Here is a 12,963-nt window from a genome sequence, read left to right as displayed (position 1 = left end):
TCCTCCTCCCCCTGGGGGTGGAGTGTGGTCTCTCCCCTTTCCACTCTGCCGGCCAATGAGGGTGAGGTGAGCAGTGGGGACCAGGCTGTGGGGCCATAAGCAGCAGGAAGGGAGAAGGCAGGGAAGCAGTGGGGGAGGGGAGGGCATGGAGGTGTACCAAGGGGTACAGGCAGCTTTTGGGTGTCATTTTGACACAGAGCAGGGGACAAACTGGATTGGATTTGTCCCCAAAACTTCTTGATGCCATGACCTTGAATAAAGCCCTCCTCCCATTCTGCTTTCTTTTCACCACCTTTTTAAACCTGCATTTTCCCGTTTTATCCATTTATTTGTTAAATGAGGAGGGCCCAAAGACCTCTTGTATGTCTAGCACTGTTCTAAGCCCCTAAGGGTGCTTTTATTTATAAGTGATTCTTGATTTCAAGGTGAGAGGAAGGAAGGTACTAATTAACTAAATAGAAGGCACAATCTAATTGAAAACTAACATATGTTCATGTACACAGCTGTGGAGCCACCCAAATCATATACATACATTTATACACATAAATGCCGAGGGAAGGTAGAATAAAACAATTTCTTAAAATTTTCAACCAATGGGCTTCATGAATTGATGTTAAAAGGGCAGAAGGAAAACTCAGCCTAAACAAAGGGCACCCCAATCCTACCACATCTCCAGGCTGCCACAGCTCTCAAAGGGCATGTGGGTCAAAGGGCATGTTCAATAGAAAGGACACTTTCCCAACTGGAATAAATCTGACCCTTCTTGAATCAAACTGATTGTAAGTTTTCTTCTTGTAATTTGTGGGAATAACCCTTTTCTTTTGTTCCTGTTGGGGGATCTGTGCCTGATATTAGAAACCACTCAAAGATGGGCGTGTGCAGAGGAGGTCGGACAGACACAGACTGTCATTCACCCAAAACCAGCATAACCAACAAACACCTCCCCCAAATTGTCCAACGTTGAACGCCAAGAGTCAAGCTAGGTTACTGCAGTAAACACAAGCTGTTACAGAAGCAAATGTTGGTCAAGAAATTGATTAGCTTCAAGAGCCACTCTGAAGCGGGCTCTGGGAGAAGCATGTTATTAATTTACTTAGGGGAAGGTCTGGAGATGGAGGAATGGATAAGCAATTCTTATGTGGTAAACATAAGCAGCATCATAAAACACAAAAAATACCTTAATTAATTATGGTAGGAAAGGCATTCATTTCTCTCTCTGTCGTAGGATCGGTCAGTTGGAGGGACGGGGATCAGATAAAACTCAAAGCTGTCCTGTTGAGCCTGAGCGCGCGGTGGCCCAGAGGAGCAGGCTGGCATTCGCTGTCCCACGTCCCACCATCCATCCCAACCCGGACCAGCCGGAGACTCGCGCATGGAGTTATGGGTCCGGACCGCCTGACGCCAAGCGGGGCCTCCCGGGACTTAAAACAGCCCCCACCTGCTGGAGATTCGGTGACAGGAGTCGATGGGAAACCCAGGAAACCCAGGCGCGGCGGCTGGCCCCAGCTTCAGCGTCGGAGCGTAGGCGCAAACGGGGCATCTCTCGCGTTCCCGGGTAGGAAGCCGTGTAATTAAAGCGCGCCCAGAGCCAGGGATGGAATTTCCCGATACGCGTACGAAGGACCGTCCCCAGGCCCCCGGGATTCCTCCGTTAACAGCCCCCCAACCCCGGCCTTGCCGACCAGAGAGCCCTTACCAAACCGCCAACACATTTCCAAAGAGTAAAATCGCGGATGCCGTACTGCGCTTTGTTCCCGGCACTGAGCTAAACGCGCTTGCCTCTGCCTCGCTCCTTTTCCCCCAACCGACAGGAGATGACCTCTCTGCCCCCGGTCCATCCCGAGCAGCGGCGGCCGCGGGCTCCCCGTTCCCAGGGCCGCTCTAAGACCCTCGCTCTCTCTGGTACCAGAATCTCCTGTCCAGCTCTATTGTGGGGAGGGGCGGGGAAGATGCTCGAATTGATCCTTGAACCTCTCCAACGCACCCGTGCCGAGCCCAGCTCTGCAGGGAGGCTCTGACCCTGAAACCAAAAGAAGGTTCGGCTTGGCCCCGGGCAGCCTCTCGACCCCCCGCCGAGTCATTCCCGAATATTCAGATCAACCTGCGCGGCTCGAGAGGACGATTTGGCCCCTAAAATGCTCATCCCTCTCAGAACTGCGCCCCCGCACCAGTTTCCAGCGATAGAATTAACCAGAAAGCCGGCCAGGCTCCGGCTAATGGAAGGAGGGCGAGGCTCGGATTTGTTCGCCGGGGTCCGTACCCGCCTCTCTATCCCTCCCTCCCCACCCCCGCCTCCTGGTTTCAAGGCGGCGGCGAACTCGGGATCTTAAGTGAAAATCCCGCACAGTTCTAAAATAATATTCGGCTATAATAATAAAAACACATGAGAGATGCCTATCTGGGTGGTTGCGGCCGCCAGAGTCCAATTAGGAACAGGCACGGGTTCAGGGTTGGGGGTGCGGGTCTCCCTCCAGCGTCCTCCAGGAGCCAGAAGGGGCGGCCCTGCTTGTCCCAAGGTTCTCCATCTCTGCTGGGAAGGGGCGGGGCACGCCCCAAGGGCCCGGGGAGCGTGTGGTCTCCATGACAACCTCCCCTCGGCGCCCCCCATCCCATCCTCCCGATAAAAATGGGTGTGGCCCGCAGCACCCGAGGAAACCTCACGGCCCCTCCTCACAGTCTCCTGCCTGGCGAAGCAACAGGGCTTGAAGCGAAGCGGGGCCCCGCCTGCGAGCTCCCACCGGGAGCTGGTGCTGCTTGGTGGGCAGCCTGGTGGGGCATGGCCCCCGGGACGTTCCGGGTGTGGGGAGGGGCATCGATCCTTCGCAGCGACCCGCAAGGCGCGCGGAGACCTCGAACCCCACCCCTTCAGCCCCGCGGATGCTTTCTGGCGCGTGGCCCGGCTCTGGGAGGGGGCTGCGCGGGGTGACGCCCTTTCCATGCGTGCCCCGAGGCTAACTCGAGTTCCTCGACCCCGGCGAGCTCTGAGAGCTAACAAAGGGCTCGGAAATGAGGGGCAAAAAGCGGGAGGAGGGGTGGGAACCTTGGTTAAACACCCTCGTAGAATAAAAGCCAAAAACCAGTGCTGGCAACGCAGATCACGTAAGCCCTACAAACAAAGCATCGGGCCCCCGAGGAAGATTCCGGGTGAACGACCCCGGTGCTCAAGACCGCAGCAGCAAAATGCCAAGACTTCAGCGCTAATTGCGCTCCCCCCGTTAATGACAGTCCCCGCCCTGTCCTCCTAAGCCCAGCCACCCGGCTTGGCACGGTACTGTAAAGACGTGACACACCGCAAAAAGATGGCACCTCGCGTTCGGAGGGGAAAAAAGCAGGGGTGGAAGTGGGAGGAGGCAAAGCCTTCCCTCCCCCTCCTCGCCCACCCGGGTCCACACCCACTGCCGCAGTGAGGGGCGAGCACTGCGCGCCAGCCCCTCGCCTCCGGCAGGGAGCGCACAAGCCGGACGCCCGGCGCGGAGCGCAGAGAATGGGGCCCGCCCCGAAATGCACCTGCAGCCCTTGAGCGGGTTGGTGCCGGGCTGCGGCTGTGCGCGCCCTCGAGCCGGGATCGGCAGCTGCCGAATCCTTCCACATCGCAAGGCCAGGTGACCCCTGCCTTTTCGAGCCTCCACCTTGGGATCCGCGCGCTGTCTTCTCTCGGGCACGGCGCTGCTTGCGTCTCGGTGCCAGGAGCGCGCAGGGGGAAGGGCGACTAAAGTGACAGCGCCGGGACCCCTCCCCATTTCTCCGATTCCACTCCCAGCCCTCAAATGTCCCCAGCGGGTTTCTGAAGGAGGAAATCGAGGAGAGGGTGGGCCACCGCCTTAAACCAAGGGCAGCGAAAGCCCCACTGGAATCGCTGCCGGGGAGGGGCTGGCAGGCAGTCATCTTTTCTAGAACCCGATCAATACCTTCCTTAGAGCTGATGGCAAACCGAGGCAGAGAAATTGGATTACAGGTTCGGTTTCGGGGGTCGTCACCGGACTCCCCTCCACCCCCCGACACACACACAGTCATACGCCCATTGCGGCAAAAGGCGGTGTTCGAGAGTGCATAGCAGCCCCCTCCCCCAGATCACCGCCATCCGCGCCCCACCCTGTGGGCACAACATCTGACGGGTCCGCGAGAAGCGGGTCGTGTAGAAAACCCCCGCCTCAGGACACACACACACGAGCGCGCGCGCGCGCGCGTGCATCCCTTGCATGGGTCCCTTTCCAAGTCGCCCCAATCCAGGCGCCGGAGCGCTGAGGGCGCAAGGAGGGGCCGCCGCCTTTGCCCCCGACCAATGCCCACCTCATGAAAACCATCTCTGAGGCGAGGGGAGGCGGCATGGGGTTGCAGGAGGGAGGACGGGGAGGCAAATTTCGGAGCCTCGCACTTACCTGATAGTCGACAGAGGGCGAGGACAGTAGAGGGAAGCAGAGGAGAAAGTGGCTGTGGTGTCGCTGGCAGAAGGTGGGCGGCGGCGGCGGCGCTGCTGCTGGTGTCTGAGCTGGTGGGTGGTGGAGACTGCGAGCGCGCGCACGAGCGAAGAGGGCGCGCTCCCGAGACCGGCGGGCAGCGCAGGCGCGAGCAGCGGGAGCACGAGCCTCCCGAGGGGAGGGGTGGGCCGTAAGGCCTCGCGGGCGTGTTCTCCTCCGGCCACCAGTAGGCGCGCGCGAGAGCTCCAAGGCTCGGCCCATCCTAGCCTCTCGGCTCTCTCCTCTCTGAGCTTCCCTTCCCGGGTCTCGCCTCCCTCTCACGACTTGGGCCGCGGCGCTGACCGCAATGCGCATGCGCACTCTGGCCCTTCTGCTAGGGGAGCCTTTGTCTTGTCTGAGGGGTCTCCTCCCTTGGGAGGGAGGCTTGGATGCTCTCTGGGTCGAGAAGAGGCTGGGTGCTCCGCCCCCAGGTCCGCTGCCCCTTTTTTTCCCTGTCGTCCTGGGGTGATGTCCTGTCTGGGAAAGGTTCTGGGCGGGTTTCCACATGGCCAGCCCTCCAGTCCGTCCACCCTGGACCTCAAACCTCCCTCGGGCTTGCCCTCCATATCGCTGGCACCCTGACCCTCCCCTGAATTTCCCGAAATGATTCCCCTTGTTGGAGATCAGTTCCCCGGATCTGCTTCCTTTCAATCTGTCCACCTTTTTTGTTACCGATCAAGGTGAATTCTTTCCTTAGCAGATATGCTGAAAACAGGCTAACTCAATTGTAATACGGTAGTGCAAGGTTTTGGGGGGTTTTGGTTTTTTGTTTTAACAAGGAGCATTCGAATCTATTATTCATCTGTGACCCAAGAATAAAATCTCAAATTAGATGAAGATTCAAATGGCACTTATCACATTACAGAGCATTTTCACATATACAGTTATTTTTACCTTGTTTGTGAAACACTGTTAAACTGTAAACAGCTTGAGATCTGAATTTCTAAATGCTGCTGGAGATTCTCACCTGGATAACACGGCCTCAGACTGAAACTGACCAGGGGCTTTCATTCTCTCAGTCAGCCAACATCTAGGTTTTGTCCTTAGCTTTGTCTCCCCAACATCTAATTTAAGCCCTGGGAGTGGGAGGTTTTAAGTGTATGAGGGCTTGGAGACAGCCATCTTGTCCTAAGATGGGAATTTGTCTTAAAGCTTTAATTTGCATAGCTCATATATTTTTTCAAAGCAGTATTGTATGTTACAGATTAATACAAAAAGCAGGTAATTAAAGATGCTTTATTCACAGGGGTTTAATTAATGTATTATTGGGAGCACTGAGTGGATGATGGAGATGAGGGCCAATTTCTTAAGCTCTGAGTCTCTAGAATTGACCTTTTGTTGTTCCAACTGCCACCATCCTAAAGACCCTTATCTTGGTTCTCGATATGTAGTGACCTTACTGGTGTCCCTTCTCTGTTTCTTTCTATATCAGCTCATCCTGCCTAAAGGCTTCTAATTTCTCCCTAAGTGAAATTAAACTCCTTAGCCTTAAACTTCTCTTCATCTGCACCTCCCCCCCCCGCCCCCGCGGCCCCCCCCTCCCCCCGCCCCCAGCCTATCATCTGAGCCTCTGTCTTTTCCAGTTTTCTCTCTCATCTACTCTATGGCCAACTGAGCTTGTTTGACTGGAACTCTTGCTCTACTCTAGGGTTTTCCTTTGCCTGCAAAGTCCTTGCTCTTTCTTCACCAATATCCTACCTAACTTTCGAAACCTAGCTCAAATTTTACCAAAACCTCCCCTAATCATTCCAACTGGAAGGCATATTTACAACCAGGCAGAGTATTTGGACAGCCTGAAGTGTATTTGTTCCGCCTAATTGTCTGCTAGGCAAGGTGCTTTGATGAGACACCTACAGTCCTCTCTCACAGCCAACGTAAGGGAGTATCAATATAATACAGCTAGATTAGAAAGTGAGTATTAACATTACAGACAAATGCTTTACTATGCAAAAGGAACCATATCCAGATTCCCCTAAATGTCAGTTCCCCTGATGCGTTTGAAATGTAAGTTGATTTACAGGCAAATTTGTAAACACCTCAATTATATAAAAGGAGGCAGATCCATGCCTTAGTTTCTCTGGACTTACCTCTTGCTAATTATCACTTAGGCCCAAATTTTCCTTTCTGTCTTTATATTTCCTGAATGCCTCTTACCCACCTCTCCTTCCCTCCATTATCCTGCTGAGAACATTGCCCCTTGTCTAGGTTTTCTGGATTCCAGCAAGAAGCAGGACGAACTGCAGACAAGGGTTTCAGTTACACATGACTCAGCAGTGTAGCTCTATTGTCAAAAAAGCGAAGGTCATCCTGGGGCCCAGAAATAGGGACAAGGCATAACAGACCCATGAGATCAGCCTCTCCTTATATTTGGCTTTGCCCAGACACTCTGGATCTGCCTGCCTAGGGGAGTGTCAGGTAATTTGGGGAGTTTTCAAAGGGGAGCCCCAAATACAGAACTTGAAATCAAGTTAAATATTAACTTTCACTTAAACTGTACCATCACTGGCAAAATCCCACTCTGTGGAAGATGTAGTCAGAATTCTAAAAGTGGGATGTAATGTACAACATGATGACTAAATCCTAAAAGTTCTCATTACAAGGAAAAAAAATTTTTGTAACTATATGAGGTGATGGATGTTAACTGAACTTATTGTTGTAGCTATTTCACAATATATATCTGTCAAGCCATTATGCTGTACACCTTAAACTTATACAGTGCTGTATGTCAATTATATCTTAATAAAACTGAAAAAAGTAAGAATTCTAAAAGTTACCAAAATATTGAGACCTGAGTCGCATCTCATGAGCTATAGTCTGGCGTTTGTACTTTATTTTTTACAAGCTGTTCTTTTTTTTTTTAAGCATTTTTTAAAACTTTATTTTTATTTATTTATTTGTGGCTGAGTTGGGTCTTCATTGCTGCGCACAGACTTCGGCGAGCAGGGCTTCTCTTGTTGCGGAGCACAGGCTCTAGGTGCATGGGCTCAGTAGTTGTGGCTCCCGGGCTTAGTTGCTCCACAGCATATGGGATCTTCCCGGACCAGGGCTCAAACCCATGTCCCCTGCATTGGCAGGTGGATTCTTAACCACTACACCACCAGGGAAGCCCACAAGCTGTTCTTTATTCAGAGTAAATATCATTATCATTTCTTTTTCTAAGTAATACCAAGTTCTAAGTACTATTACTGACTGTTATTAGTGTCCTGATTTTTTTTTAATCAGAGAAGGAGGTTGTTTATCCTTTCAACAAACTGTATGGGGCGAAAACAGTGATAACCAAGACTGTAAGTTGCTCTCAGTATAGTGATTTGCACTTATTGATTAATAAGTGATTTATTTATTAATTGATACTGATCTTACACATTCAGGGTTAGCTAATCTGGAAAGGATGCATATGATCCCAGTATATGACATCCTGGAAAAGGCAAAATTATGGAGACAGTAAAAAGGTCAGTAGTTGTTCAGGGGTTAAGGGGGAAGAGGTGGGGCGAAGAGGGATTTTTAGGGCAAAATTATTCTGTATGATGCTCTAATGGTAGATACACGTTGTTATATTGTTATACGTTTGTCAAAAGTCAGAATGCACAGCAGCAAGAGTAAACTCTAAACTGTGGACTTTGGGTGCTAATGATGTGTCAGTGTAGGTTCATGGATTGTAACAAAGTTACCACTCTGATGCAGGATGTGGATCCTGGGTGAGGCTGTGCCTGGGAGCGGGCAAGAGGTGTGTGGAAACTGTATCTGTATTTTCTACTCAGTTTTGCTTGAGCCTAAAACTACTCTAAAAATAAAATCCACCTTTTACAAATTCAAACAAAATTGGGGAAATGCAAAAAAAAACCCTCTGGCGTTAGGTACCACCCAGGCAGTTCGTGGCATGCATTCTTTAAAAATAAAATTCTAAGCATTGTAGTGATACTTTTTTGGTCAAGGAAAATCCCCATGCAGTCAGTGGGACAGCTACGAGATGAGACTCTGAGGGAACTGTGTTGTATAACTTTACTTTTTTCCTATATAAGAGACTACCTATACTTTTAAATATTAAATAAAACCTCTCAGTCCCATGTCTAGCATTTCAAATAAATAATTGCCCCAGAGGGTCCCTGGGATTTAGCACCTTAAGGAACTTATTTATCACTGTTCTGGAAAATTCTGAAGCACCGACTACCGAGACTGTTCTCGTAACACGTTGTTGGGCAAAGCCTGCTGCGTTTCTGTCAGCAAGTGGCAGCTCAAGACCCATGATTTCTTGACGCTCCTGCACAGGCGAATACAGACAGTGTGGATGTTGACAGCTGACAGAACAGAGAGCCCTCTGGGGCTCTGAGGCATTTTGCTTTGCTCCAGTCGGAAATGAGTCCGCTAGTTCAGTAGTCTGGCTTCCCTAGCATCAGGCCATGAGCTGTAAGTCGCCCTCTGACAGGCTGTCCTTCTAGAATGACGCAGGATGGTCTGTTTTAAACACTGTTTCAGTGTAAGATAGCTTTCCATGAGTCCCAGACCTTTAGTCTTCTTTCAAAAATTGAAATCTAGTTGACGTACAATATTATGTTAGTTTCAGGTGTACCACATAGTGATTTGACATTTGCATATGTTATGAAATGATCACCATGATAAAAGTCTTATAACCCTCTGTCCCCATACAGAGTCATGACAATACTATAGACCATATTCCTTATGCTGTATATTACATCCTCATGGCTTATTTACTTTAAACTGGAGGTTTGTACCTCTTAATCCCCTTCACCTATTTCGCCAACCTCACTCCCCTCCCCTATGACAATCACCCACGTTTTCTCCGTATCTGAATCTGTTTTTGGTTTATGTTTGTTTTGTTTTTGAGATTCCACATACAACTGAGATCATACAGTATTTGTCTTTCTCTGTCTGACTTATTTCATTCAGCTTAATGCCCTCTAGATTCATGTATGTTGTCGCATATAGCAAGATTTTCTTTAAATTTTTATGGATGAGTAATATTCCTATATATATATTACATCTTCTTTATCCATTCATCTATCAATGGACACTTAGGTTGCTTCGATATCTTGGCTATTGTAAATAATGCTGCAGTGAACATTGGTGTGCATATATCTTTTCAAATTAGCGTTTTTGTTTTCTTCTGGTAAATACGCAGAAGTGAAATTGCCGAATCATATGGCAGTTCTATTTTTAATTTTTCAAGGAACCTCCATACTGTTTTGCGTAGTGGCTGCACCAATTTACCTCCCCACCAACAGTGCACAGATGTCCCCAGATCTCTAGTCTTAAATTCATAGATACCTCTAAACTCACTTGGATTCTAGGAGAAATCAAAATATTTTACTGAATACAGTGGTCATTGGCAGTTCATATTTACGTTTTTGAAATACAGATAATCCTCATTGTTCACGACTCCATATCTGTGAATTTGCCCACTCCCTAAATGTATTTGTACCCCCCCAAATCAATACTTGTGGCACTTTTGTGGTCATTTGTGGATATGTGCAGGGGGCAAAAAATGTGATTGGTCCAACTTCGCATGTTCCCAGCCGAGGTCTAGCAAGGCATTGCTCTCTTCTGCTTTCAGCTCTCACCCTGTAAGCAAGTGTCCTTTCCTCCATCTATTTAGTGCCACGCTTTGCCATGCTTTCTATAGTTTTGTGGGTTTTGCTGGTGATTTCGCTTTTATTTTTTATTGTTTAAAAATCTATCCTTTATTTTATTTATTTACTTGGCCACACCACATGGCTTGCAGGACCTTAGTTCCCTGACCAGAGACTGAACCCACGCCCTCGGCAGTGAAAGCGTGGGGTCCTAACCACTGGACCGCCAGGGAATTCCCTGATTTTGCTGTTTAAAATGGCTCTAATGTTTCTAAGCACAAGAAGGCTGTGATGTGCCTCATGGAGAAAATATGTGCATTAGGGAAGCATCATGTGGGCACGAGTTACGGGGCTGTTGGCCGTGAGCTCAGTGTTAATAAACCAACACCATATATTCAATAAGGTGGTTTGAAACAGCCACACACTGCCTTGGCTTGGCAAATGCAGCCTGTGTCCTTGCTGAGCACTACCATCCAATCACATTATATTCTTTACAGGTCATTGAATCACCAAACTCTCTCTTGCTTTCAAACCTTTCATAAGCCTAGATCATTCTCTCATCTCTGCCTGAACAGCTCCTATTTGTCCTTTAAGACTTAGCTCCGACACTCCCTCCTCTTGTCCTTTAAGACTTAGCTCCGATACCCCCTCCTCAGAAGGCCTCCCCTGACACCTGCCTTTTAGGGCCGGGTGTTACCCCGGGAGGCCCACTTACCACACAGGGAGGCGGGTGATCGCTTGTGTACCTGTCTATCCCATCTGGGTGTGACGCCCTGGAAGGCCTGAACTGTATTTTATTCACCTTACTGCATAACACAGTGCTTGACACACAGTAGGTGCTTCATAAACAGCTGACGAGAGGCCTGTAGACTGGATGGATAAAAGAACTGGGTGAAACATTTCTGAGAAACAGGTGCAGGCTGTGGGATACAGCAGAGCCTGAGAGCTCAGCTTATTGGCAATCCAGAGAAGTATTGATGTGGCTAGAAAAAAACAGAACAGGTACAAACCTAAGACAAATAAAAGATATGCATAAACCCTCTTTAGGGAACCTGGAGTGGGCCATTCAGCTCGTCTCTCCCAGCTTCCAAAAAGTCCTGAATCATTGTTTAGATGGAACAGCCTTTTATTAAATACCTCTCACCCCCATTCAACTTCACTGTAAAGCTTGATTGGATTCTGAGATGGACCAGGAGGAAATGTGGATGGCAAGGAGCAAGGGGGCATCTCTTTCTTCTCTCCTCTCACCCCTGTCTTTTTTTTTTTTTTTTTTTTTTTGCTGTATGCGGGCCTCTCACTGTTGTGGCCTCTCCCATTGCGGAGCACAGGCTCCGGACGCGCAGGCTCAGCGGCCATGGCTCACGGGCCCAGCCGCTCCGCGGCATGTGGGATCTTCCCGGACCGGGGCATGAACCCGTGTCCCCTGCATCGGCAGGCGGACTCTCAACCACTGCGCCACCAGGGAAGCCCTCACCCCTGTCTTTTGATTACAGCTGAACAAGAGTCAAGAGGCCAGTAAAAGACCAGCAAATCTAATAATCCTGTGATTGTGGTTTTTTAAAGCTCACAGGCAGATTCAAGCTGAATTGAAATTGTTCAATTTCTCTTGCCATTAGCAAGGAAACAGCTGAGTCACACACACATGCGTGCGCACACACACACACACACACACACACACACACACACACACACACAGTTCCCTCCCATTCTTGGTACATTGCTCTTTTCTCTGTGTACTTTGCATGCTATTTATCTCAACTTCTCCAAAATCCGTTCAGCAGCCCCTGCCTCCTCTTCTTATTCCTTGGATCACAGATGACTTTTTAGTGCAGAGTCAGCGCTGGAACTGCCTTCTGGTGGTTTCAGGACCTCCGCTGCCTCTCCCCTCTCCTCCTATTTGCCCAGCCACCCCACTGGCTGTCAGCCCTCCACGTTCTTTGGTCCCTTTATCAGCCCCCTCCTGTCACATGAACTGTGTCACCGTGCAGCTGAAATCCTCACTCCACTGTTTCTTTGGGGAGAGGGTGAGGCTATGGCTGGAAAAGTATTAGAATGAAAAACTCCAGCACCCCAGCCCTAGAGCCTTAGAAAGCTCTGAATAGACTTTAGAAATCGTCCTGTTGGAGCCTCTCATCTTACAGATAGGGAAGCATAGGCCCAAAGAGGGAAGCCCTGAGTGATTAATGGCAGAGCTGGGTTTAAAATCAGGCCCTCCATTTCCCGGTCCAGGGTTTGTTCCTCTGCAGCACAACTGGAATGGTACTCTCTGCAAACCTGAAAATTTTATTAAAACAGGGTCTCTACTGGGGGAGATTTTGCCTCCAGGGACATTTGACACCGTCTGGAGACATTTTTGGTTGCCCTCACTGCTGGGAAGGAGTGCTAACAAGTGTTTGGAGAGTCAAGGCCACTTGTAAGCACTTATCAGAAGTGGGATCTTGTCACCACCCCATGCGGGGCCCACCTGCAGCCCATCTAATGGATGCTTCCATGTGGCTTCAGCGATGGGAACCACAACCTCCCAGCTAATCCAACATGCAGGGGCCGAACTCAAGGCAGACTTTTGCTTGTTTTGGTTTGGGGATTTATTTTTGTTTTGTGTTTTCAGAATGTGAATTTTGCATTACTCTAATACAGGGCTTCTCAACCATGGCAACCGTGGGACTATCAACTTGTCCCATGATCCTAGGTGGGCTCAGGAGTGAGGTGTGAGACCTGGACTCAGATTTATGTGCCTGGAAGAACTCTAGACAACAAGTTTTGTTGTGGGGCCTGTCCTGTGCATTGTAGGACATGTAGCAGCACCCCTGGCCTCTACCCGGTAGATATCAGTAGCACCTCTATGACTTTTTTCCGCTGCGGAAGAGCACGTCAATGTTTTTTTTTTAATTGAAATATAAGAGGGAGGAGATATGGGGACA

At 49.5% G+C, this 12,963-nt stretch overlaps 1 protein-coding gene across 3 annotated transcripts in view; it reads right to left on the bottom strand.

Moving 5' to 3' along the window:
- Nucleotides 1-4,505, bottom strand: part of MAPT (microtubule associated protein tau) — a 102,750-nt gene extending 98,245 nt beyond the window's left edge. For all 3 annotated transcript variants that reach the window (XM_029211542.1, XM_029211543.1, XM_029211544.1), the window contains exon 1: nt 4,380-4,505. The gene's annotated coding sequence lies outside the window, so the exon portion shown is untranslated. The remainder of the gene's footprint in view (nt 1-4,379) is intronic.
- Nucleotides 4,506-12,963: the final 8,458 nt, after the last annotated feature.

The sequence above is a fragment of the Monodon monoceros genome, unplaced genomic scaffold (assembly GCF_005190385.1).
Source record: "Monodon monoceros isolate NGI ecotype Baffin Bay Population unplaced genomic scaffold, NGI_Narwhal_1 Super_Scaffold_9, whole genome shotgun sequence".
In the NCBI taxonomy this organism is placed as follows: domain Eukaryota; kingdom Metazoa; phylum Chordata; class Mammalia; order Artiodactyla; family Monodontidae; genus Monodon; species Monodon monoceros.
The sequence above is the reverse complement of the archived record's forward strand: the minus strand, read 5'-3'. Positions and strand labels throughout refer to the sequence as shown.